General features: G+C 35.7%; 1 protein-coding gene across 5 annotated transcripts in view; it reads left to right on the forward strand.

Moving 5' to 3' along the window:
* Positions 1 to 26,056, forward strand: part of GULP1 (GULP, engulfment adaptor PTB domain containing 1) — a 307,929-nt gene that overhangs the window by 74,455 nt on the left and 207,418 nt on the right. For all 5 annotated transcript variants that reach the window (XM_025404712.1, XM_025404710.1, XM_025404713.1 and 2 more), the window contains one exon: positions 22,287 to 22,410. The gene's annotated coding sequence lies outside the window, so the exon portion shown is untranslated. The remainder of the gene's footprint in view (positions 1 to 22,286; positions 22,411 to 26,056) is intronic.

The following is a 26,056-nucleotide window of genomic DNA, read 5'->3' on the forward strand; positions in this document are numbered from 1 at the left end:
AAGAAAAATGTGTTGGGGAAAAGTTGAAACTTATCTATTCATCTTTTAATGACCTGGTTTAGAAAGCAACTTAATGCTTACCATGCCTTTGATATATATGGTGATAATTATCCTGTGCTAATGGAGAGAAAGCACATTTCTTTTGATAAATATATGTCATTTATATCAATACATTTTTTCTTAATTCAAAGGGATTTTGAACAAAATCTAGTTTCCATCATGATTGCCTGCTTTTCCAAATTTAATTCTATTTCCTTATTGACAAAATGTTTTTTGTAAGTACTGAGATTTATTGTTGCTCAGTTTTAAAAAGTAAAAAATTATTTCATGACATCTTTATGAACTTGATTTAATGTGCTAATGACTACTTGCATGTCATATACTTCTACATTTCAGTCAAGATTTTCATTGTAGCAATTGACCCATTTTCTGGAAATAAAATTGTTAATAGTAAAACTATGTCTATCTCATCATTTTTCTGAGCACATTACAAACAAAACTCTGGAAATATTCCATGTGAAAATGTTTCCTTGTGAGACAAAATAAGAAATTATTTGGATCTTCAAAATAAACATTAATGTATTAAAAATATGAGAAATACCATTGTAACATTTTTTAAATATGTTTAGTCTTTTTGAGTGTGTGTGTAAAACACCTCAAACGTTTCATAGAACTAGTGTTTCTCAGAACTCATTTTTGGAAATGTTTTTCTACATATATAACTGACTTTTATTTCTGCAGCTGATATTATTGATGATGCCTTACTCACCTGCACATGTTTATAAACAAAACAAAACAGTGGAAAACTTATGATTCTTTTTGACACTGAACAGATGTGAAATTTATTCCCTTATTAGTGCCTGCAAGACGTACAGGTAAACCTGTTAAAGGTCTGTTGCTTGTTTTTCTAAAGTCTTAAATTTAAATTTACAGGTAACCCCAGGCTTTTTCACAAAGGAATAACTAGAGTCCTCTTAGCCATATGCCAAGATATTACATGTTTGTGTTTCTTTAACAAGCCTCTGGACATTATGGGTGTAGTTTCTTTCCATTTTTTCACCTATTATCTGACTTAGAAGGCTGATGGATCATACTGGCCAAGGGAGTAAAACATTATTTGATACTTTGAATGCACACAGTATCTTTTCCCACCAATTGTGTAACAACTGAAACACTTGGAGATCTACCACATCTTACTTCCAGCCAGTGAAGGAGAACAGAATATGGAAAAGGAAAAAGATGCTTAATAGGAGGTATGCTCTAATATTTTAAAAAAGAAAAAAATATGAATCGTAAAGAAAGGTAGATGAAGTAGATAAGTGACTGGAAAGACGTCCTATAGTTAATTTCCTAGGAGTTTTGGAAATATTAAAGTTTGAAAAATTACTACTTTCTCAATCTTTATTATCTTTTAAATTAACATCATTGCCTGCTTTTTCTTCTAGAAAACACTGTGTTTTTCAAGTGTATCTGTAAGAATTTAAAGTCATAACATCTAACTGCCTTTGGTAACTTCGAGGGTTCATTTTTACACCTTTGAATAATTACAGTATGTCTCTGTGTGTAATGTTTTTAGTCTATAGATGGTTACTTGGTGTGTGTATTTGTAGATGTTATGCAATAATTCTTGTAGCCGTTAGAGTCCAGTGGATTGGAACTATCAAAAGCAATGGCTGTGCATCAAGGAATAATTGACTAGAGTTTAGTTTAGGTGTTTGCAGGAACCTAATTATGGAGGAGTGTAAAATTTATCTTGAAAATTCCAAAGAAGCATTGAAGGATGATAGATAGGTGGATGACAGAATCAAGATTTGCAGTTATGAGCTATCAATGCCAGAGAACAGAGCAAGGACTGGGGAAAACAGTGTAGGAATGAATGAAGAGTTAGTCCAATTTTCAAGGCAACGGGTTATTAGTCTCTGACACTAATGGAATGAAGAAGAAGATATATATTATAATGCTCTTTTGAAAGCAAAATATTAAGTCGGAGTAATAGTAATTGTGGTTTTTGCTAGTAAGATTTGATGACAGGATGTAGAGAGTTGAGTGAAAGGGAGAAATACTGTACAACTTGAAGAACTGACATTTGCAAGGTAAGAAGTTTGAAAGAGGAGCAGTTTTAATCATGAAAATAAGGGCTTATATGGATGTGTCTAATTTGTGTCAGCTTTAAGAGCTAACCAGTGGCAGTAGTCCCTGCTGATCAGACTTTACGTGCTTGTGTTACATCAGATTTTAAAGATTATGTTCTATTAAACTTATCAGATCTAACATTGCAGCTTTTTAAAAGGTGTATTAAAATCTTCAGTTTACATTCAGTGCACTTAATGTGTGTTATTGCTATTTTATCTAGCATCTAGCTTATTTAGAACTTGCTGACCTCCCTCTGTGCTTCTCAGGAGAATCATTTGCTGTAGGTAAATAATTAAATAAATCCTTGTGGATTCCTATCTGATCATTTTGCTCAAGCAATAGGCAACCCTTTTGCAAATAAGTGCCTGCAAATCCCTGAGAAATCCCTTTTGGCTTTCCATGTGGGTGTTTGCATTTCTGTAGTGTGGAGGATCACTGAAACCACTTGTTGATCCTCAGGGTTACTGGGTTACTTATAGGTGAAAGGAGGTCTGTGGAGAGAATTGACAGTGGAAAGTGAAGAGTTTAAATTGCAAACAGCATGTTCAGAATACTACCATGCTTAAGGTAGTAGGCTGTCAGCCTTCACATCTGTGTAATAATAAAGCCCAACTAATTTGGAACATTCTGTCTCCAGGGAAGTATGCAGAGGGAGCTATAAGGCAGACTATAATCTTGAAGGAGAGCAACTATGGAGCATTATCACTTTCTCTTTTCCCCTTCTTTTTTTCTTTCTCTGGGAGGGAGATGCTAGTCATTTGGTACCCCATGGTTTGTGGTTTTCTCCAAAGAAGGGAGATTAGAATCTCATTCTGAATGTCATCCATAATTTTTGTTGATCTGCTAGTGTAGATCATGGGATGTGTGTGTGTGTGTGTGTGTGTGTGTGTATTTGGGTCATATATGTATCTATGATACATACACACACACACATATATATGTATGCACACACACACATATATATACTTGGGTCAATTCATTTTCATTTTAACATTCACCACTAGAGTGGTTGGATAATATTTGAAGGACTTTAATCAGTGATCTAAGTTCTGGAGGCACCTGGGGCAAGATTTCAAATTGCTGTTTACACCTGTACCACTGGGTTAATTAACACAAAAAGTATTAAAAATAGTGTTTCCCTGATGAAACAAGTGGTGTTCATTATATGCAGCTGGCTAGAAATATGGTTTGGAAACCTCTGCCTTGCCAGCTGTCTGCTGGTATGGCAGTACACATGGTCCTATACTCCTGCCCTGCCATTTCTTTTATAGAAGATCTGTCCTAGGATCTTTTCCTGGATTGACTGGGAAGGTTAATCTTGTAGGGGATGCAATTTTATTTATCTTGGAGATCACCATTCATGTAAGGGGCTTTTGTAGTGATAGACTAGGGACTTCATAGAGCTTACTGGAACAGTATGTATGACTGTTTTTGTGCCTGCTGGCTAATGTTTGCTTATGAGGCAGAATTTTGTTTGTGCTTTGTTTTGTTGTGAAATATACCTGGTTGTCGGGTTGGTTATGAGGAAGCGTAAAATTCTTGAGCGCTACCAATATTTATTAGAAGGAAGCCGATAATTGTTGATTGAACATTGGTTTGGGTCTTGTTGCAAGTCTGCTGGGAAGGAATGTCTGCAACATTGTCTGAGGGTCACCGAACTTTAGAAAGAATGAATTAAGAGAGGGTAGGCTGTCAAGAAAGGCATGGTAAAGATAGTCCAGGCCTGAGAAGTAAGGGGACTCTAGTTGGCCCTGCAGGAATCTGCTTCATATGTTATGGGACACACAGAGATTGCCTGAAGAGGTGAGACAAGGGAAGCAACACTGCTTTTGGAATCTCTGATGTCAGAAGACTATGAAGTGGGCGATATGGTATATGCACACTTGAAGTCCATGAATGTGTTGCAGAAAAGAGCTAAAGGGATGCCATCTGGGCAGACCTAGAGAGAACAAGTGGCCAGAACATTAGTAGGTTAGTGTCATACCAATGCCAGGGCCGGATAAAATGATGATGGGAACAACAATGTCCAGCAGGGAAAGAAATGATCAAGACCAGCTGTCCAACTTTTCTGCTCAACTGAGGGACATTGCTCAGGTTATCCAACTTTCTGTGACACCTCCAGCAGCCAGAGCAGGCCAACCAAGAAAAGACAGCATAGGAGAAGAGGGTATGGGGCAAAAGAAGGGCTAGTAAAGGAGGAAAGGAAACTCTGAATTAGAAATTTTATGCTGAACAGTGACTGAGATTTGAAAATCAAGACAAAACAAAGCCCCCAAACACCCCATAAAAACAAAAACCAAGAAACAGTTTACATGACGAAGCCACTGGACTAAGGATACCAGAAAGGCAGAATTATTTTCTGTAGACAGATTGAGGTTTATGAAGTTCATGACGTTATATGCAATTCAAGAGAAAAAAATAAGCTTCATGTCACATATCTGAGTATTAAGTGCACATGTTTCTGTGTTAACTGCCCAGTATGCATCTATTGCATCTGAACTAGCTCTCTTTTCTTTCTCCCTCACCTTTTGATTCATTTGCATATCTATCTGTTTACAATTACATGGGCTTTTTGTATTTTACTTTGTAGGGCAACTTCCATTTCTTTCTTTCTCTTTCTTTCTTTCTTTCTTTCTTTCTTTCTTTCTTTCTTTCTTTCTTTCTTTCTTTCTTTCTTTCTTTCTTTCTTTCTTTCTCTCTCTCTCTCTCTCTCTCTCTCTCCTTCCTTCCTTCCTTCCTTCCTTCCTTCCTTTTCTTTTCTTCTCTCTTCTCTTTTCTTTTCTTTTCTCTTTTCTTTTCTTTTCTTTTCTTTTCTTTTCTTTTCTTTTCTTTCTTTTCTTTCTTTTGTCTTGAGACAAAGTCTCGTTCTGTTGCCCAGGCTGGAGTGCAGTGATGTGATCTCGGCTCGCTTGCAAGCTCTGCCTCCCAGGTTCACACCATTCTCCTGCCTCAGCCTCCCGAGTAGCTGGGACTACAGGTGCCTGCCACCATGCTCAGTTAATTTGTTGTATTTTTAGTATAGACGGGGTTTCACCGTGTTAGCCAGGATGGTCTCGATCTCCTGACCTCATGATCCTCCCGCCTCGGCCTCCCAAAGTGCTGGGATTACAGGCATGAGCCACTTCGCCCAGCCCCAATTTCTTAAATCCTTGCATCTTCCACTCAAGAAAATGTGGCGTATGCTCCTTAACTTATATTTTGACATAACATTTCAGATGCTTTCCTCTATATTAGACAATAGATAGAAGTGCACATGTTTTTATTTGTTGTAGTAACAAAGGGATGTTTTTACCTTTACATGTAGTTAAATTTTTGTTTATATGTGCAAATAAATAGAACACAAATTCCTTGAGGACAGAAAATCTGTCTTGTTCATTGTTATATCACTATCATACAGACATTATCCCTGACATTCAATAAATATTGGTTAAATGAATACATTTCAGTTACTGGAATGATGTCCCACTGTTTATAGTTTTTCTCATATCTTAGTATTTGTCTGTGTCTGTGTGAACTGGTCACGATGGTTAGGGGAGAAGGCCACGTGCTGGGGATGTTGTCTCAGCTGCAGGGCAGACAGTTGCATTCCAGTGAGTAAATAGAAGCAGCATGATGTCCAAGGTTACCCGAGACTACCTCCAGGCGCTTTGGAGGAAATAGATTAGCTCCAGGAGTCCCCGATGGAGCAATAGGGAGCTTTAGCTTGTGGGCATGGCACAGCAATGGAGAATCAGGTGGTATTTAATATGTAGACACCTGGGGCTATAACAGGTGTTCTTTTTCAAGTCTAGGTCTGCCATGCCAGTCAGTGGGATTTATTTGTCAAGTTTCAGTTTCTGGAGGGAGGGTGTGGCAAAAGTACATTAAGATTCTAGGAACTCAGAAACAGATATCAAGATAGAAATAGTTACATACTGAAGCCCAAGGAGAGCTGCACAATTAGGAACGTGGTGGTCTATGGCCTCTTAACAGAATGGGTAGCTTCTGAGAGGGAGGAGGCTGTGACTCTGGACCCAGCCATCATCACTGTCCTGCAACCTGTCAGAAGAGTGATCAGTATCATTGAGTGAGGAATGAAAAAGCCTAGTTTCTCTCTTTCCTGAAATGTTTGGACTGTAGGATGGGTGGGTGGGGGTTCTGATTGTGAAGCTTGGAAAATAATGACGTGGCAATGCTCTGTGGGTACACTTGTAACTATTAGTCCACCTCATTTTTTCTCCCTTTCATCTCTTTCTTTTGTGTCTCCTTTACAGCAGAAACCTTTCTGCTTTCTATCCCTTCCTCTTCTCTCTTTCAGTCTTCTCTTTCTCTTTTTTTTCTTCTTCTTTTGCCTTTCTCCCAGCTGCAGGGTATGATTTTGTAAGTATGGTAAAAATTATGTACCTAATATCTTATGATTAAGGTAAAGAAAATCTAATGCATATGTAAGAATTAGAAAAAAGGTCTGGGGATTTTTTTGGTGTGGAGGGATCTATAAAACTGAGAAAGAATGTATTTTTTTCTAAGACATTCATGTAACCTATGAATACATTTAATTTAGACTTTAGGGCCGTGTGTGGTGGCTCATGCCTTTAATCCCAGCACTTTGGGAGGCTTAGGTGGGTGGATCACCTGAGGTCAGGAGTTTGAGACCAGCCTGATCAATATGGTGAAACCTCATCTCTACTAAAAATGGAAAAATTATCCGGGTGTGGTGGCATGCGCCTATAGTCCCAGCTACTCGGGAGGCTGAGACAAGAGACTTGTTTGAACCCGGGAGGCAGAGGCTGCAGTGAGCCGAGATTACACTACTGCACTCCAGCCTGGGCAACAGAGTAAGACTCTACCTAAAATAAATAAATAAATAAATAAATAAATAAATAAATAAATAAATAAATAAAATATACTTTAGTTAAAAAAAAATGTTTTCAGTATAACAAAGAAAATACAGAAGCCAAAGGTAAATTATGTTTGCCCTATTGTTCTTGTGAAGAAAGAAAAGATAACCACAGCATAGGTTTATCTGTTGTTATTGCTTTGAATTAGCTGTAGAGCAGTTATCTGTAAATGAAAAACATATTTCCTTTTTTGAAAACTACACTTTTTTCAGTGACTTAAGATTCATAACAAATTTATGTGGCCTTTTTTTTTCTTTTCATTGGGTTAGTATAATTTTTTGAAAGTATGTTAATAGATAGTGTGTGTGTGTGTGTGTGTATATATATATATATATATATATATATATATTTTTTTTTTTTTTTTTTTTTTTTTTTTTTTTTTTTTTTTTTGAGACAGAGTCTCATTCTGTCACCCAGGCTGGAGTGCAGTGGTGTGATCTTGGCTCACTCCAACCTGCCTCCCGGGTTCAAGCGATTCTCTTGTATCAACCTCCTTAGTAGCTGGAACTACAGATGCATGCCACCACACTCAGCTAATTTTTGTATTTTTAGTAGAGATGGGGTTTTACCATTGGTGAGGCTAGTCTCAAACCCCTGACCTCAGGTGATCCACCTGCCTCGGCCTCCCAAAATGCTGGGATTACAGGCGTGAGCCACCATGCCCAACTGTAAAAAATATTTTTACAGTGTAGTGTACAATGAAGTTTTTGTTCATTCATCATTTTAAGACAAGTTCCTTAGATGGATATTAAGGAGACCAGGCAGAAGTGATGATGATAGATTCATTTGATTGCAAGAAAAAAAAAAAAAACTCACTCACCTCAGTAAGGTTAAGTTTAGAGATGAACAAGACAGGAACCCCAGCCACATGTCCAATCTTTAAGAGAACCCGAGGAAAATGGACTGAGATTTAGAATTGGGATGTAACTAGTGTGGCTTTTCTGAGCAGATTCCTTCTCTGCCCCCTAGTGACAGAGTTGATCCTCTGCCATTGGGATGACACAGCTCCCTCTGTCATACTTTTCTTGTGGCCACCAGTACTCTCTTTATTGTAGATGTTTCTCTACCTTTTTCTGTCTCAGTTTCTCATCACTCCTACTTATTATTCATGAACTTTACTGCTTTATAACATCTGTAAAATATCTTATTTCTCTATGTCTTTGGTTTTCTGCTCTAGCTACAGACAGACTGATTCTCTTCCCATCTCACTCAGAGTCTAGAGCCTGTTCTTGGTTCAGGTAATTTACTGTTACTGTTGCATTTTTTTAAAGAGACAGAAGTCTCCCTCTGTCACCCAGGCTGGAGTGTAATGGTGCCATCATGGCTCACTGCAGTTTTGACTCCCCAGACTCAAGCAGTCCTCCTTCTTAGCCTCTCAAGTAGCTGGGACTACAAGTGTGTGCCAACACACCTAGTTAATTTGTTTTGTATTTTTTGTAGAGACAAGGTCTTGCTTTGTTGCCCAAGCTGCTGTTGCTTTGTTTAGGTGAACCTTTTGTACCAGATCCCCACATAAGCCTTAGATGATCTAGTCTTAGCTCAGGTGCTTACTCTCGTATCTTCAGAGGGGGAAAGGCTTATCTTGCTTGTCTCAAGGTAGGATTATTCTTCTAGCAGGAGAATGGGTGACAACACTCACAGATGAGATTTATAGGCATGGCAGGCATTTTGAGGGCACACAGATGACCAGTTTGAGCATAGTGAGAAACTCCCTGTCACAAGTGCACTGGTTGGACAATCTGTGGTACCTAGCACAGAAACTTGCTCTTGGTTGACCTTATATTTTTGTTTACCTCATTTTTGTTTTAAGCAAAACAATCAATGAATGAGAAATAACTATTCCTTACTGAGTTTTTGAGATTTTCTTTGGATCTCATTGCGTATTTTACTTATGCCCCCCTCATTTAATTCACAATTTTTCCTTATAAATTAATTGTCATGTACTAACTACTTTATGGGTTATTTCAATCCATAGATGGGACTTAAAACACATAAACCACTTATACAGGGAATTAAACTTACTTGATAATGTTGACATCTGTAAGTATGTGAGGCTATTTCAGTTTTAAAACGTAATAAAGATTGCATCTCACAGTGTAGTCTCTGTCTTGAATAAATTGCTTCTCTGCAAAGTAAGTCCTTGAGCTAACACTCAGAGATTACACATGTAGCATTGACCAAAAGCACAGTTAGCATTTTTTAAATTTGAGGGGAGGTTGTCTTTAAGTGAATATACTTTAAATGTGTGTTCTACTTCTCTTTAAGCGTGTGTGTGTGTGTGTGTGTGAGAGAGATGATCGTTGGTTTGATTTTTGGCAGAGTGGAGCTTGGTGACCTATTGATAAGATTTTTCTCCTTTCTTTAACACTTTACATTCTTTACCCAAACTCTTCCTAAACATCTATTGAGCATTTGCTCTTTCCCAGGCACAAAGAAAATGATGTGATTTTTATCTAATTCGGACATACAGTAAGTCTGTGGTTGCTGTATTTACAAATCAGCTGGCAACATGTAAGTAGTTTGAATACTATGGTTTCCTGGATTGGGCAGCAGTTTTTAATCATTTGTACAAATGGCTATATTGTTTCAAATTTCACACTGTTTGTGATTTCTTCTGTAGTAGGATTTCTTGGCAGATATTAATAGAAAACAATAAATATCATTATTTCATTTGGCAATAAATAATTCATAGCTTAGAATGGTTTTCTAATAAAAACACACTCTACAATGAATGGGAGTTTTTCTTTTCCAGCACTTTCAATAAAAACTTACAGTTCCCTAAATTGGTGAAATCAAATGATAAATAGTACACAGGATTTTAGCGTGCAAACCAGATGTGTTATCCTCCATTTGTAAGAAGGAAATAAGAGAGTAGAGATTTCTGAGTCCTGACCTTGGCTTTGGTGCTACTAACTCGTCTTTCAACATTGATTTTCTCTTCGGTAAAAGAAGGAAAGCACAACACTGTGTATGGGACAGAGTTGTTTTGAAAATAAAATGTCATTATATCAGTGAAAGCATTTTAAAAAATTAAAAGAAACTTACAAATTCATCATGATCAGAAGCTTACCTAATTAGTATAGATTACTATTTAGAAATTAAGAATTAAGTTAAGCAAGTATTTAATAGGCTGACATCTATTATACCATTACGATAACAAGTTATTATAATTTATTTACTTGTCTGTCTACTCTACTAGATTAGAAACTAAATTTCTTCATCTGTTTTCCTAGTCCTATACAATGCACAGCATTGAGCAGGTGTTTGATAAATGTGTATTGGATGAATACAGCTAGAGAAGAGATAAAGATGAATCTTTACAATATCATAGTCTGATTATTATATACTACTGGATGAGCTCTCCATCAGGCTTCAGAGAAAGAGTTAGATCCATTTAAGAGGTAGCTACATCATTGATTTTTCCAGCGCTTCAAACTATGAGATTGGAAAACTTTTGTTTCTTTAATTTCACTTGTTGTTGTCGTTGCTGTGAATGGTTACAGCAAACACAGAGAGGATGTACTCCTGGCAGTATTATCTTCATTAGCTGTATGAAGATGTCTTCATTGAGAGAATGTATTGTACTGACTTGAACATAAGTGTTTTCATGAATGGCAAAGAGATGAAGACTGGTTTGCCCAGTTGTATCTAGTTCTCCAGAGGAGTTACCTTCTATGGCTAGTAATAGTACTTTCTACTTACTAATAGATTCAGAGCATTGGGAAGACTCCTCTTCGGTCATTTACTTGTTTTAACTACACACAGCTGGGAAATTAGATATTGTTAGTATTACATAATCTTCTGTTTCCTATGTTGAAATGTCTTTGCAAAAGTTTACATGCAAGTGCAGACTCTGACATCAGTTGTTGGAAAAAGGAAATTTGGTTGTAAATTTTGCCTTTTCAGCATGTCATAACTTCTCCTGGAATGTGTAATATGACCTCATATTTGTATTGTACTTACAGTTTTGAGTGTTTTCATACATGAACTCATTTGAAAATACTCTAGGAGAGAGGGAGAATAGGTATTATTAACATCATTTTGCAAGTGCTCTATAGATTATTTTGACCTAACCTCCATGTGACATATGTAATTGTTAAATGAAATTAGACTTGACCTTTTTATGTTGATATTTCTGCCCCCTTTATTCTTCTGAAAATCTGTGAACAAAGAAGATACTTGCTATCTACACTAAACCATATCATTGGGTCTTTGGAGACTGAGGTCAAATGAGATGATTGCAATCTTCTCTCCTCATAGGTAGGAAACTATCTTCAGGTATCACAGAATCAATGATAGATAACTGAAAAGGTCAGAGATATTTTTAAAGTTGTGTTAGGAGAGAGAAAAAATTCCCTTCTGCATTTTATCCTTCTATCCAAGAATAGCCTGAAGAGAAAGATGTCCTTAGCTTGGGTAAATAGAATATAATGCTTGTTTATTATAAGAATTTTATATACTCATTTATAGCACGGTCTGTTTTATGGAGCTGGGGAAGGAAGGGATTAAAATGTATATGTATATATATTTATAATGCATGATCTCTTTCTTAAGTAGTTATAGTTTATTGAATTCTGTTTGAAGTGGGAACTAAGCTCTAACAGAGAGAGGAATCATGGGGAAGAACATTCTAGAGAGGAATCAAGTACCTTCAGTAGCAATCAGATTTAAATAGTATAATACAGTTGAACTAATTTGAGAGAAAAGAAAAGTAGCCTAATATTTTATGAGGGAACAATGAAGAAAAATGAGCTTCAATAAGGTAAACTTTTATTTATTTAATAGTTGATATTTAGAGATACATTTTTGGTTCTTTATATTTTGGTTCTTTATGATATTTTGTGATGCTGTCATGTATACCAGCATCCAGTTTTCAATACTGAAATTATAAACCCAGGTGTCTGATATATCTTAAGTTTCTTATAAAATAAAGTTGGATTTACTTTTTCCCAGTTCCATAAACACTGATAGTTTAAGTGTCTAGTGTTTTTATTTTTATTTTTTGACAGATCATTGAGATATCACATAGTAGATGTTGGATGCTTAGGCAGTGAAAAGGTATCAAAGCAGTTAATTACTCTAGAAACTTATTTGACCAGTTACTAAGACGCCAAGGATTTACTTAGCTTTTGTCTTTGGGAAGAGCTTCAAAGAAATAAGAAAATACCTTATTAGAGTAGAATTGAATTGGAATAATACTATTAAGCTTCCAGTGATTTCTTCATTTGCTTGCAGTGTAAAATATGTTATTAATTCATCTGGAATCAAGAGAGATCATTTGTCTTTGTGTAATTATTAAATTAGGGAGTGCTCAACATCACCTGTAACATATCACATTTATGAAATTGTTCATATCTCTTCTAAATCTGTTTATTTACAGTTTTAAAAATCGGTCTCCTCTACTATCTTCAAAAGAAGTGAAGATGTAATTAATAGGATATCACAACCTAAATTTGATGAAAAACTATGCGACATTATTTCTTGAGCAAACATAAAAATTTTAAAGTATATAAACATATTTAAAGTATAAATAATTCTTAAAATCTACTGAAGGCTCATCTGAAATTCCATGTCCCTTTTTAGCTTCTAACAATAACAAATGTTTTCAAAACACCAAAAGAGTATCTGTATCATTTTATAGAAAACTTTTATTTCCTTCAAAATATCAATCAATCATTTTGGCTCATTATTATTTACTAATATTATCTCAGTTTGGGAGAAGCCATAGAAAAATTCAATAAAATGTGTAGTATACATTAGTAAAGAACATATACATTTAAGAGTAATTATTTGGTTGTACTTGGCAGACAACCAATTAAAGCTCAGTTAAGCCAAATAATATACATTGGTTACTATAGTAGAAAGTTCTAGAGTGGTCCTTCAGGCCTGACTGAATCCAGGCAGTTAGATAATTTGTTTCCCTCTCATAGCTCTGTTATCCACTGAATTATATTTTAAGGCAAGAAACATGAGGACAAAATAGCCACCAGGTTTTCAGTCCTTCAGTTAGTTAATTCAAGTGGAAAGGGATTGTTTCTTTCTAGTTTTTTAAAAAAGGGTGCTGATTGTATTTTCTTTATTTTAACTTAGTCTACATTCCCACTCATAAGTGAATAATTATTATTAGGATCATGGTACTGCCATTGACCAGTACTGGAACTACAACTTGGGTCACCCTTAGCCAAACATAACTACCAGGAAAGAGGAAAAAAAAAAAAAAAGTAAGTCTGCAAAGGAAATTCTAGGTGCTATTACCAGAATATTTTGGTGGGGGGGAGGGTGTTGGGTGGTGACAGGAAATCACCATGTATGTATAAACAAGTTAAATGCAGGGTGAAATGCACACTGTTTTGTGAAAATGCTACTGAACAGTGATTTCTTCATTTGCTTGCGGTGTAAAATATGTTATTAATTCATCTGAAATGAAGAGAGATCATTTGTCTCTTCATTCCAAAGCAATAGTTTAAATGGTGAAATAACATTTGGTATTAGAGTAACATAAAGAACAATCACAAAACATTGATATTGAAAATGTTCGATTGCTGAAGAAGGGCCTTCAGGCATAACCAATCATCATATAAAATATTGGTGATGTCTGCATCTCTGAGACGGTTTCCTCATCTGTGAAACAATTATTATGATATGGCTAACAACAGACGAATTTGTATATGTTTTTCTGCTTGATTATATTGGTACAGAAGGTATTCCAGATTTTACTGAACAGTGTTTGTATAATTTGAGTGAAATTATATCCAATTATGGTGATACTACAATTAATGTAGAATAGAGACAAGTATTAGTAAAGCTCCTGACCACTGCATCCTGCAACTGTGGGAAATTGGAAGACTGTATAATAGCTCGCTGAAATTTGTCTTTAAATATATTACACACTCTATGGATATTAATGTGAACAAAATTAAACTCCACAGGACTGGAAAAATTAAACTAATGACTTTTTATGTAATCCAAGTTAATGAATGCTTTCTGGCCCAACTTTTCATTAGGAAATGAACCACAGTTTCCTGATTTCCTTCATTCCAACAGCTTCCATTGTGTGACTGTTTACAAAAATGCTTAATAAGAACCCTTAATGAAGACTTGCTCTCTTTTCATTAATACTGAAATATATTTACATAGTTTTACAGCTTTTAGGAGTAACAGGTAGTCTTAAAAATTAATAGTGGCTTTTAGAATAGGTGTTGTATAAATATTTTCTTTAATCATCTGAGTATTTCTAATGTATTAAAATACTATAGTAAAGAATGGAGAATCATAATTTCATCTTCTAAATGAAAGAAGGAAGGCAGAAGCTTAAAATTTGGGGAATATTTGGAAAAAATCTGTTTCTATTGATCTTGGTGCTGAAATCCATATTTGCAGTGTTTAACAAATATATTCGCTCCCCTGTATCCTCAGGGGATTGATTCCACGGCCACCAGCAGATAACAAAATCTGTGCATGTTCAAGTAAGGCTGCAGTAGCCATGTGGAACCCGTATATATGAAAAGCCAGCCCTCCATATCCACATATTTTGTATTCTGTGGATACCAGTATTTTCCATTTGAGTTTGATTTCAGATGCAGACCCTGTGGGTGTGGAGGGCCAAGTGTATTTATTGAAAAAAAATCTACCTGGAGGTGGACCGACCCATGCAGTCCACCTGTGTTGTTCAAGGTTTAACTGTGTTCCTAGTGTTAAATGATAAACTAAATGCAGAGATGATTAATCCCCAAAATTAAATGTAATTAAATCTATAAAACACATTCGACAAATACAATTTTAATAATTAATTAAATATACTTTTAAAAACACCTATGATAATGACTTACTTGCTTTAATGCCTTTGTATGAATTCGTAGGTAAAGTCTTACTGTAAGATTTAGCAATTTACATTACAGTATTTTATGGACAAAACGTATAATAATGACATTAAGGGAAAATAAAATGTAAAGCAACCTTTCCTAATCTGATGGAATTGAGTGAACAGTTGGTTACCTGTAAGAAGAGCAACCAAGTTAAAGGAACAAAAAGTTCAAAAGCCATAAGCCATAAGGTTTTTATTAAAATGTCAGAAAATCTCATTGAAATGTCTTGAAATTGAAAAGCACACCAAAAGGAAAATAAAAATTATAAAATAAGCATTCAATAAAGTAAACATATAAACTCATACTTCACTTGCAGTTAAAGAAGTATGCATTTTAGGAAAAGGTACAAAATTTGCCAAATTGTCAAAGATTAAAAAGATAATTGCTGGCAAGTGTGGTTTAAATTCAACATTGTCATATGCTATTGGTGGAAGTCTTTGTTGACATATCTTTCCAGAAAATAACTTGATGATGTGCATTAAAATGCTTAAAAGATCAAATACTTTTTGACAGGAATTTCACTTATATGAAGCCACAATAAAGAAATAATTTGGGTCGGGCGCAGTGGTTCATGCCTGTAATCCCAGCACTTTGGGAGGCCAAGGCTGACAGATCACGAGGTCAGGATTTCGAGACCAGCCTGCCCAGCATAGTGTATCCCTATCTCTAGTAAAATACAAAAATTAGCTGGGCATGGTGGTACGCACCTGTAGTCCCAGCTACTTGGGAGGCTGAGGCAGGAGAATCATTTGAATCCAGGGGGTGGAGGTTGTGATGAGTCGAGATTGCACCACTGTACTCCATCCTCGGCAACAGAGCAAGAGTCTATCTCAAAAAAAAAAAAAAAGAATTTGAGACGAGCACAACAAGTGTTTATGTACAAAGATATGTACTATGGTTTTATTTACAGTGTGAAAGATACGGAACTTTTAAACACACCAACAGAAATAATAATTACTGTAAATTGCTGAGATTTTATGTGTTGGGCTTTATGATTAGTGCTGTGTATAGATTATCTCATTTATGTCTAAGTTCACATTAACGTGTACTTAGCATTTATTTCTAAATTTACCTACCACTGTGTTTATAATGGACAAGATTTTTCTCAGTGGAACTCACCTTTCATCACGTGTGGAAGCTGTATGACTTAGGAGAATTGGCCATATTTGTATCTCCAAGAATACTCCCTGATTGTCTTAACCCAGTCAGTGATTCTGCATACCTACCAATTGGTTAGCAATGTGCTTATCACTTCATTGGTTCAGATAAGAATGAATACCCAAACTATTGATTAGGGGTTGAGCTAGAAATTATCTTCTCCCCTTAGTTCTTAGTTATATAAAAGGTACAATAAAAATTGAGAATAGGAAATTTATCAATAAGAAAAAGTTTTGCAAAAAGCTAATTGGGCAAAAGCTAATGTTACATAAATGAAATGCAAATCTAAAACAATATGTAAGGCAATTTTCCTATTGTAATTCAATTTTCCTATTGAATTAAAATAAATTTTTAAAACCCTAATATATATGAACAGTACAGGAAGATTGGGGTGAGATTTGCATACTTTTTCACTTCTGTGGGAGTGTAATTTGCCCTATTTTCCAGACAAAGTATTATAATTATATACAGACTTTGATCCGGTAATTTCCATTCTACCTTGTCTCGATGGTCTGATGTTTAAGCAATGATTTATATAACAGATAAAATATATATGTAGAATATATCATTCAGTGCTTTAAGTGTTTCACAAACTTTGTAATCATTTATTTCTCAAAGCAACACTATGTTAGATTATATGGATGAGGAGACTAAGGCGTATCCCGTCAAGGCAACATAGTTTTGGAATCAGGCTTATAACACTTTCCAGACCAACTACAGTCATTTTAGTCACTACCCTACTTTGCTTCAATTCTACTCATCACAGTGTCTCTATATATAAAAAAAACCGGAAAAATCTTAAATATGGAACATTAGAATGGGCAAAAAAAGTTATAAGGTGATGTGTTATGCCGATATTATTTATTTGAAGACTTATTTAATGATACAAGAATATGATTGCACTGTAGGTGACAAAAGGGCGGAAATGAAATTGTATGTTGTCTTTGTATTGCTATAAAGGAATACCTGAGGCTAGGTAATTTATAAGGAAAAGACGTTTATTTGGCTCATGGTTCTGCAAGCTATATAAGACACATGGTGCCACCATCTGCTTCTGGTAAGGGCTTTAGGCTGTTCAGACTCATGGCAGAAATTGAAGTGCAGCCTGCATGAGCAGAGATGACATGGCAAGAGAGGAGGCAAAAGAGAGAGGGGAGGGAGGTGCCAGGCTCTTTTTAACAAACAGCTCTTACAAGGGGCTAACAGAGCAATAACTCACTCATTACCACCAGGATGGCACCAAGCCATTCATGAGGGTTCTGCCCCCATGACTCAAATACCTCTCACTAGGTCCCATGTTTGACATTGGGGATCACATTTCAACATGAGGTTTGGAGGGTGAAATAGCTGAACTTTGCATATGTGTAGTACAATTTCAGGTTTAGAAAAAGACTGGGTGGAAGGTGTCTAAATGTTATATTTTAGTTTATCTTAATATAGATGATTTTTGTTTTCCTTATAATTTCCTAATTTTCTAAGTGTTTTGTTCATAGATATATTCACACTATATATACTGAAAATTTTAATAACCAAATGTTTCAGGGAAAGTGACTTCTGTTTTCCACTAATTTCAGCAAAAAGAGTGAATGACTTGATAATTGTTCTACTTTTTTTAATTAGAAAAATTTCCTGCCATTGAGAGCTTCAAAGCACTGCTGAAAGTTTCACGGCAAATGCAATGGAAAGCATGGATTGAATTTGATTTTAAATTGATAAATTTAAAATTCTTATGTGTTCTGAAGAGTTTTTCATGTCTCATCCACTATCACTTTTTTCATTACCATACTGAAAGCTGAGGGTATGGAACTCAGAATGCATTTGGAAGAATAACAGGTGATATGAATTTTTGGTCCTATCTGATTTCCGGGAATAGAAAAACCCAGGATCAAAGCTATCTTTGTCTGGTTCTATTCCTATATAAATTAAATTATAAAGATCGTTCCAGTTTTACATCTTATAAATATGAATGCCTTGAGTCTATTTTGCATTAGCATCTAACAAATATACACAAATTTCTAAGAAGTAATTTGCTTGTCTCATCCCCTCCCTTTCATGTCTCTTCAGAGCCGCCTTGGCAATATGATCATCCTAAACACCTATCTAAAACACATATCTTACTGTACTGCTTCCCTGTTTAATCATACTTCCATCACCTTAAAGGTAAAATACAAATGTTATAACATGGCAATCAGGAGCCTTCCTGATGTGGCCTCATCTTATTCCTCAAGTTTTATACAAAAAGAGTTTCCTATAAATATTCTATTTTAAAATAAAATATTCTTATAGCCTATCCTTGAAGATGGCGTGTTCTTTCTTATTCCTGTGCCTTTGCTTATGATGTTTGCTTTGCCAACTGTGACTTTCCCCACCTTCCTCACTGGACAGCTTCTGTTAACTGAAGGTTAATGAGTCTTACCTCTTTTAGGAAGACTTTTCTGCAGCACCTAGCCTTGCCAGGAACATAGTCCTTATCACACTGATGCATGCAAAGGAGTATACAGACTTATTTTCCTCTCACTAGTAACTAAACAACTGGGCATTCAATAGCTGTTCAGTGAATATTGTGTTAATGAACAAAATTACTTTTCTAATGTTATTTTCCTTAAGAGTGTAGGGGTATAGGTATGACTATTTGTATGTCATTTCGTTAGTGAGATGACTAGAATACATAGGAAGTGATTGCTCCGGGCTACTTAGGACAATCATCCTAATATCACTTTCTTTGTATGTTTTGCTTAGAACATTGGGGTGAAAACATTTGAGAAGGTGTCTTAAAGGCATACTAAGGCATATGTACTTTGTCCATTGGTGATGTGGCCAAATTACTTGTTAGAGAAATTACGACTGGCTAGGGATGGATAGGTGGGGAGTGTAAACTAGGAGAGAAAACAAACTGGAGATTGTTGTATTAAGTAGACTTGAATTTATTTAACTGCACGTAGGTGGTAAGGGAAAAAAGAAGGATTAATAATGCCAGATTTCAGGTGTGAGCAATCAGTGGGGATTGTACTACTTACTTAATGTCACAAGACAAAAAACAAAAATATAGAAAAGAAAATCAGGGCCAAGATCTGATTTTATATATTTTGAATTTAGGAGCCTATAGAGGATAAGAAATAAATATCCAGGAAAACTCCTAAAACATTTTGCAAATTAGATTAAATACTGTTAAATTCTTGGGCCTAGGTAAAAAAAAGAGAATAATGATTTTGAAAATATTTTAAGATCATGATAATGATGGTCCATATTTCACATGATGACAAGTAGAAATACAATTTGGCCTGACTTGTTTGTTTTGCTTGGTTTATTACATATAGAATATTTAAAGATTTACCTGTTACATTAACAATTTGAAGCATTTTGTCATATTGCAGCATTAATAATGTTTTTCTTAAATGGTACTGTTGGGGATAAAGGAAGTTTTAGTAAAGAAATAGTTGGTTTCATTTAATTTCATATACATCTTCAAATTGTGTGAAAATGTGTAATAAATGGTGGCAAAACAGTATCAAATTGAGCATATTATGTTCATACTAAAATTTTAAGAAGCATTTGAATTGGAAATCAGGATTTTATATTTTAAAGTAAAATATGTTCAAAAGAGCAGCCCCTAAGCCAATCTGAGTTTTGCAAGAATATTCAAAGTGCTCTTTCTATGAAAAATCTAATCATATCAGACATAGAATAATAGATCCCATTTGGAAAATATGTCATTTCCTGCAAGAAGAAAGACAGAAGTAGGCATAAGTTAGTTCTTATTTTTTGATGTGTGTATTTTTGTGCTCTTCTTTATTCTGTCACATTGCATAAAATATTCTAGTTTGAAAAATATTTCCTCAGTGTGACTGGGTTTCAGTGAATTTAAGATAAAAATAAAGGCTACGGGGATGTTAAATTGAATTGACCATTTCAAGGAAAAGATTTTCTTTTATTAAATTTTGGAATTAAATCTACTGAAGAGTTTTATTAACAATTATTTATCTTGAATAAATTGAATTGACTATTTTAAGAAAAATATTTTCTTCTATAAAATTTGGGAATGAAATGTATTGAAGAGTTTTGATAAGTTATTTATCTCAAATTATTTCTCTCTAATTTCTGTTCATAAGATCAATAGTTGTCAAAATAAAAATGGAAAAACTATGTCATCCTAAAAGATAAATAATTTTGTTCTTCCTTTTCTCTCCTCTCATCTAAGACCAACAAACAAGAAAAACATGATCTGATAAACGACTGTGGAAATCATGATATGGTTTTATAGTTTACCTTTTAGCTATGTGTCATGCTTGAAATTTCCTGTCCAGGATAAACACATCTATTTTTAGAGCTGGAAGTATGTGATGATACAACCTTTACATTTTACAGCAAGGTGAAGTAAATTGTGTAATTAATACATGCTAAGATCCAGTCAGTGCTAAGAAAATAACATATGATTTAATAAATAATGGTCTTACTGAGTTAAGCAAACATTGTTTTTCACTAAAATTATAAAATATCAATATATGACCTTAAAATATACTGTGCTAATATTTTAATTCAAAATTTAAAATTGTTGCTTTTTGTTGTAGATGCTGTAGATGATCAGCCTATAACCTCTCTTTTAGTGCTATAGTTCAAACTGGCAAAATTTCTAATGCTTATCCTGCATTTCTTTACCTAAGGGATTCTTTGGCCACAAGGGACCACTTTGTTAACCAAACAGACTGAAAGTTCTAGGGAATCAATGCCCCTGGGAGCAACCCTCAGCTAATGACTAATGAGAATTGGTATATAAATATGCTAGCTCTCATTCTTACAGTGAGATATAGCTGAGGGGTGTATTACACACTGGATGTCTGATTTTCCCCAGCCAGATTAAGCTGCAGTTGCCAATAGTGTTACAGGTCTGATAATGATCTCTGTGTTGGTAAGAAGTCTTCCATTCCGGGTCTCACTTCTTTCTTTTCAACCCTGCTAATATTTCCTGGGATTATCTCCCAGATAAACTTCTCACATTGAAGTTATTATTACCTCAGTGTTTGCCTCCAGGACAACCTAAACTGAGATCCTTTATTTCTCTCTAAAGTCATGTTAGAAAATGAAAAAGAAGTTGGGTGTGGTGGCTCACACCTATAATCCACCCAGCACTTTGGGAGTCCAAGGCGGGCAGATCACCTGAGGTCAGGAGTTCGAGACCAGACTGACCAACATGGCAAAACCCCCCTCTACTAAAAATACAAAAATTAGCTGGGCGTGATGCCATACAATTGTAGTCCCAGCTACTCAGGAGGCTGAGGCAGAAGAAAACAAATAGAGTGAACAAATAGGTCAATAGGCTTCTGATGAATATGTGGCTAAGATGGAAAAAGATGGCTTTCAAAGTATTCAGATGGCTTAGATTGAAACAAAGAGGAAGGGATAAAATAATATGTGAGATCTGTCTATTTAAGAAAGTAAAAAGTACACATATGGCATCATCAATGTCTGTATCAAGGGGTTTGTATCAAAGTTATGATGAGAAGCAGGGCACACGACTTAGATATGTTTCTCCATTTTTCCCCCTCCTTCAAAAAGGTCAGGTCTTTTTAGTGTTTTGGCAAAAGATACTACACTGTGAATTCTTCTGGTACTATTTGAACTTATGTCAGAGGTACATTCGAAATCATATAATTAAAGGAAGACATAGTTTGTGCTGTTGTGTCTACCCAGAAAGAATTTTTGTTTTGTTTGTTGGAATAAAAATATAAGTCTTAACCAATTAACATATCTCTTCTAGTTATAGCATGATTATGAATAGAAGGATAAGCTATCTGAATGCCTTGCCATAACAGTCAAAGTAGAATGAAAATGAAAATAAATCAGTGCCTTCTAAAATTCAGTTTCACCTTCGTAATCATCATTAACAGGGTATGAGATTGGTTAGTCCAAATAAATAGTATGTGAAAGAGATAGTTGGGGCACCTTGTTGTTCAAGGGGGAATGGCATATATTATTAAAGAACTATCACCAAGCTTTAATAGTAACATATCTGTGAGTTAAAACATTTAACACATCATCTACAAATCTTGCTATTTTTCATTACCTAGGTATCAGTAACAATCTTTTCCAAATATTTATATATTTTATCATTATTTTCCTATTATTTGGTAATTGTCTTGAACATTTTCAAGAAACATAATTAGAATTTTAAAAGATATGCTGAACTTCTAAATTTAAAATAAACAGAAATGTAATTATTGATTAATTCTAAGTCCAATTATATTTTTCTTTTTAGTTATTTATGATTCCATCTGATATACATAGGAGAGAAAGTGATAGAATTCTGATGGCAACTGTATGATAGAAGCTATATAAAGTCAAGTGTCCATTTTCTTTCAACTATATTTGAGCATACCCAGGTAAGAATAAATGATTGTTTATACATTTTCCATTATTTCCAAAAAGGACTTGAAATTATAAAAATGCTATTATTATGTGCTGAATGTTTAAAAATATAGTCTTACATTGTAAAAAATAGTAAAATGCATAAAAATAAAATAAAATTAAAAGCACTGATGAGCCTTTTTTCTGAAAATAACCTCTGTCATCATTTTGTTCTATATAATTTTATTTTTGTTTTGTTGGATTTTTCTTTTAAGCAAAATTACAATGATAGTATTATATTTAGTTCATTTTCATGTGGCTGATAAAGACATACTCATGACTGGGAGATTTACAAGAGAAAGATGTTTAATGGACTTACAGTTCTATGTGACTGGGGAGGTCTCATAATCATGGAGGAAGGTGAAAGGCACGTCTCACACAGCAGCAGACAAGAGAAGAGAGCTTGTGCAGGCAAACGCCCGTTTTTAAAACCATCAGATTTTGTGAGACCCACTCACTATCATGAGAACAGCACAGGAAAGACTCGCCCCCATGATTCAATCACTACCCACCAGGTTCCTGCCACAACATGTGGGAATTGTGGGAGGTACAAATCAAGATAAGATTTGGGTGGGGACACAGCCAAACCCTTATCATTCCATCCCTGGCCCCCTCAAATCTCATGTCTTCACATTTCAAAAGCAAACATGCCTTCCCAACAATCCCCCGAAGTCTTAACTCATTTCAGCATCAGGTCTAAAGTCCACAATCCAAAGTCTCATTAGAGACAAGGCAAGTCCCTTCTGCCTATGAGCCTGTAAAATCAAAAGCAAGTTAGTTACTTCCTAGATAAAATAGGGTACAGGCATTGGGTAAATATAGCCATTCCAAATGGGAGAAATTGGTCAATGCAAAGGGGCTACAGGTCCCATGCTGGTCCAAAATCCAGTGGGGCAGTCAAATCTTAAAGCTCCAAAATGATCTCCTTCGATGCCATGTCTCACATCCAGATCATGCTGATGTAAGAGGTGAGTTCCCATGGTCTTGGGCAGCTCTGCCCCTGTGGCTTTGCAGGGTATAGCATCCCTCCTGACTGCTTTCATGGGCTGGCATTGAGTGTCTGAGTCTTTTCCAGGTGCAGGGTGCAAGTCGTTGGTGGATCTACCATTCTCGGGTCTGGAGGATGGTGGCCCTCTTCTCACAACTCCACTAGGTGGTGCCCCAGTAGGGACTCTGGGTGGGGGCTCTGACCCCACATTTCCCTTCCACACTGCCCTAGGAGAGATTCTCTATGAGGACCCTACCCCTGCAGCAAACTTCTGCCTGGACATCCAGGCATTTCCATACATCTTCTGAAATCTAGGCGGAGGTTCCCAAACTTCAGTTCTTGACTTCTGGGCATCTGCAGGCTCAATACCATGTGGAAGCTGCCAAGACTTGGGGCTTGCACCCTCTGAAGCAACAGCCAAGCCATACCTTGGCCACTTTTAGTCGTGGCTGGAGCACCTGGGATGCAGGCCATCAAGTCCCTAGACTTCATAAAGCAGAGAGACCCTGGCCTAGCTAGCCCAGGAAATCATGTTATCCTCTTAAACCTCTGGGGTTGCCATGAAGCCCTCTGACATGCCCTGGAGACATTTTCCGCATTGTCTTGATGATTAACATTTGGCTCCTTGTTACTTATGCAAATTTCTGCAACTAGCTTGAATTTCTCCTCAGAAAATGGGATTTTCTTTTCTATTGCATTGGCAGGCTGCAAATTTTCTGAACTTTTATGCTCTGCTTCCCTTATAAAACTGAATGTCTTTAATAGCACCCAAGTCACCTCTTGAATGCTTTGCTGCTTAGACATTTCTTCCTCCAGATACTCGAAATCATCTCTCTCAAGTTCAAAGTTCCACAAATCTCTAGGGCAGGAGCAAAATGCCGCCAGTCTCTTTTCTAAAACATAACAAGAGTCACCTTGGCTCCAGTTCCCAACAAGTTCCTCATCTCCATCTGAGACAACCTCAGCCTGGATGTCATTGTCCATATCATTATCAGCATTTTGGTCAAAACCACTCAACAAGTCTTTAGGGAGTTCCAAACTTTTCCACCTTCTCCAGTGTTCTTCTGAGCCTTCTAAACTATTCCAGCCTCTGCCTGTTACCCAGTTCCAAAGTTGCTTCTACATCTTTAGGTATCTTTTCAGCAGCATCCAACTCCTGATACCAATTTACTGTATTAGTCTGTTTTCACACTGCTGATGGCAACATACCCAAGACCGGGCAATTTACAAAAGAAAGCAGTTAAAGGGACTTACAGTTCCATGTGACTGGGGAGACCTCACAACCATGGAGGAAGGTGAAAAGCACATCTCACACAGCAACAGACAAGAAAAGAGGGCTTGTGTAGGAAAACTCCCATTTTTAAAATCATCAGATCTCGTGAGTCCCACTCACTATCACGAGAACAGCATAGGAAATACCCACCTCCATGATTCAATCACCTTCCACAAAGTTTCTCCCATGACTTGTGGGAGCTGTGGGAATTACAATTCAAGGTGAGATTTGGGTGGGGACACAGCCAAACCATACCAATTGTATATATACTTTGTTGATTTTCTTTATTATTTTGTAACAAATTTGTTTTCTTCTATCCTTTGAGAATATGAATTAGTGTTTTGTATTTTCTGTTATATCTGTAAATATATACTATGTCTTAAAATATTTTTATTTTGTATTTATTATTCAGTCAATATTCTTATAGATAAATTGATATGTACATCATTTGGTTTGCATTAGTAGCATTACTAAAATTGGTATCACTGGCTCAATGACTGTGATCTTTTAAAGGCTTTTTATTGATATTGCTGAGTTTACCTGTAGAAGGTGGTAACAAGTTAAAGTTTTCATTAGGCAGTTTAAGTTGGAAAAAAAAGAAAAGTTAAAATTTTTAATTTTGGTTGCAAACAGTAGCAATTTCTTACTCACATCTATTCAGCAAATATATTCCCTTACATAACTAAGCCTAGAGGAAAAGTGAATGTTATAAGGCTGGGTGCGGTGGCTTATGCCTGTAATCCTGCACTTTGGGAAGCCAAGTCAGTGGATTACCTGAGGTCAGGAGTTCAAGACCAGCCTGGCCAACATGGTGAAACCCGCCTCTACTAAAAATACAAAAATTATCTGGGTGTGGTGGCAAGTGCCTGTAATCCCAGCTACTTGAGAGGCTGAGGAAGGAGATTCCCTTGAACCCGGGAAGCAGAGGTTGCATGAGCTGAAGTTGCAGTGAGCCGAGGTTGCACCACTGCACTCCAGCCTGGGCACCAAGAGTGAGACTTCATCTCAAAAAAAATAATAAAGAAAAAGTGAATATTATATATGTATAACCTTCCACGTTGTTTAAAAATGCACCATTTAGAAATAATACCAAGTATATATTTATCTAATTAATATTTATTGAAAACTTATCATATTTATCAAGCACTGTGATTAGCAATGGCAGTGAAGATGGTAAACATTAGAAAAGGGAAGGCACATAAATAGTTCCTTGTCACCTCTAACTTTCAATAAAATATAGCCAGATGAGAAATACATTTTGGTTTCTTATGTTTAAGTAGGCCATATTAAGTGCCCAGAAAGAAGTAAAATAATAGGGCAGTTTGTAATGATAACACTTCCAGCTTGGGAATTGAGGAAT

Source organism: Theropithecus gelada, chromosome 12 (genome assembly GCF_003255815.1).
Source record: "Theropithecus gelada isolate Dixy chromosome 12, Tgel_1.0, whole genome shotgun sequence".
Classification (NCBI taxonomy): domain Eukaryota; kingdom Metazoa; phylum Chordata; class Mammalia; order Primates; family Cercopithecidae; genus Theropithecus; species Theropithecus gelada.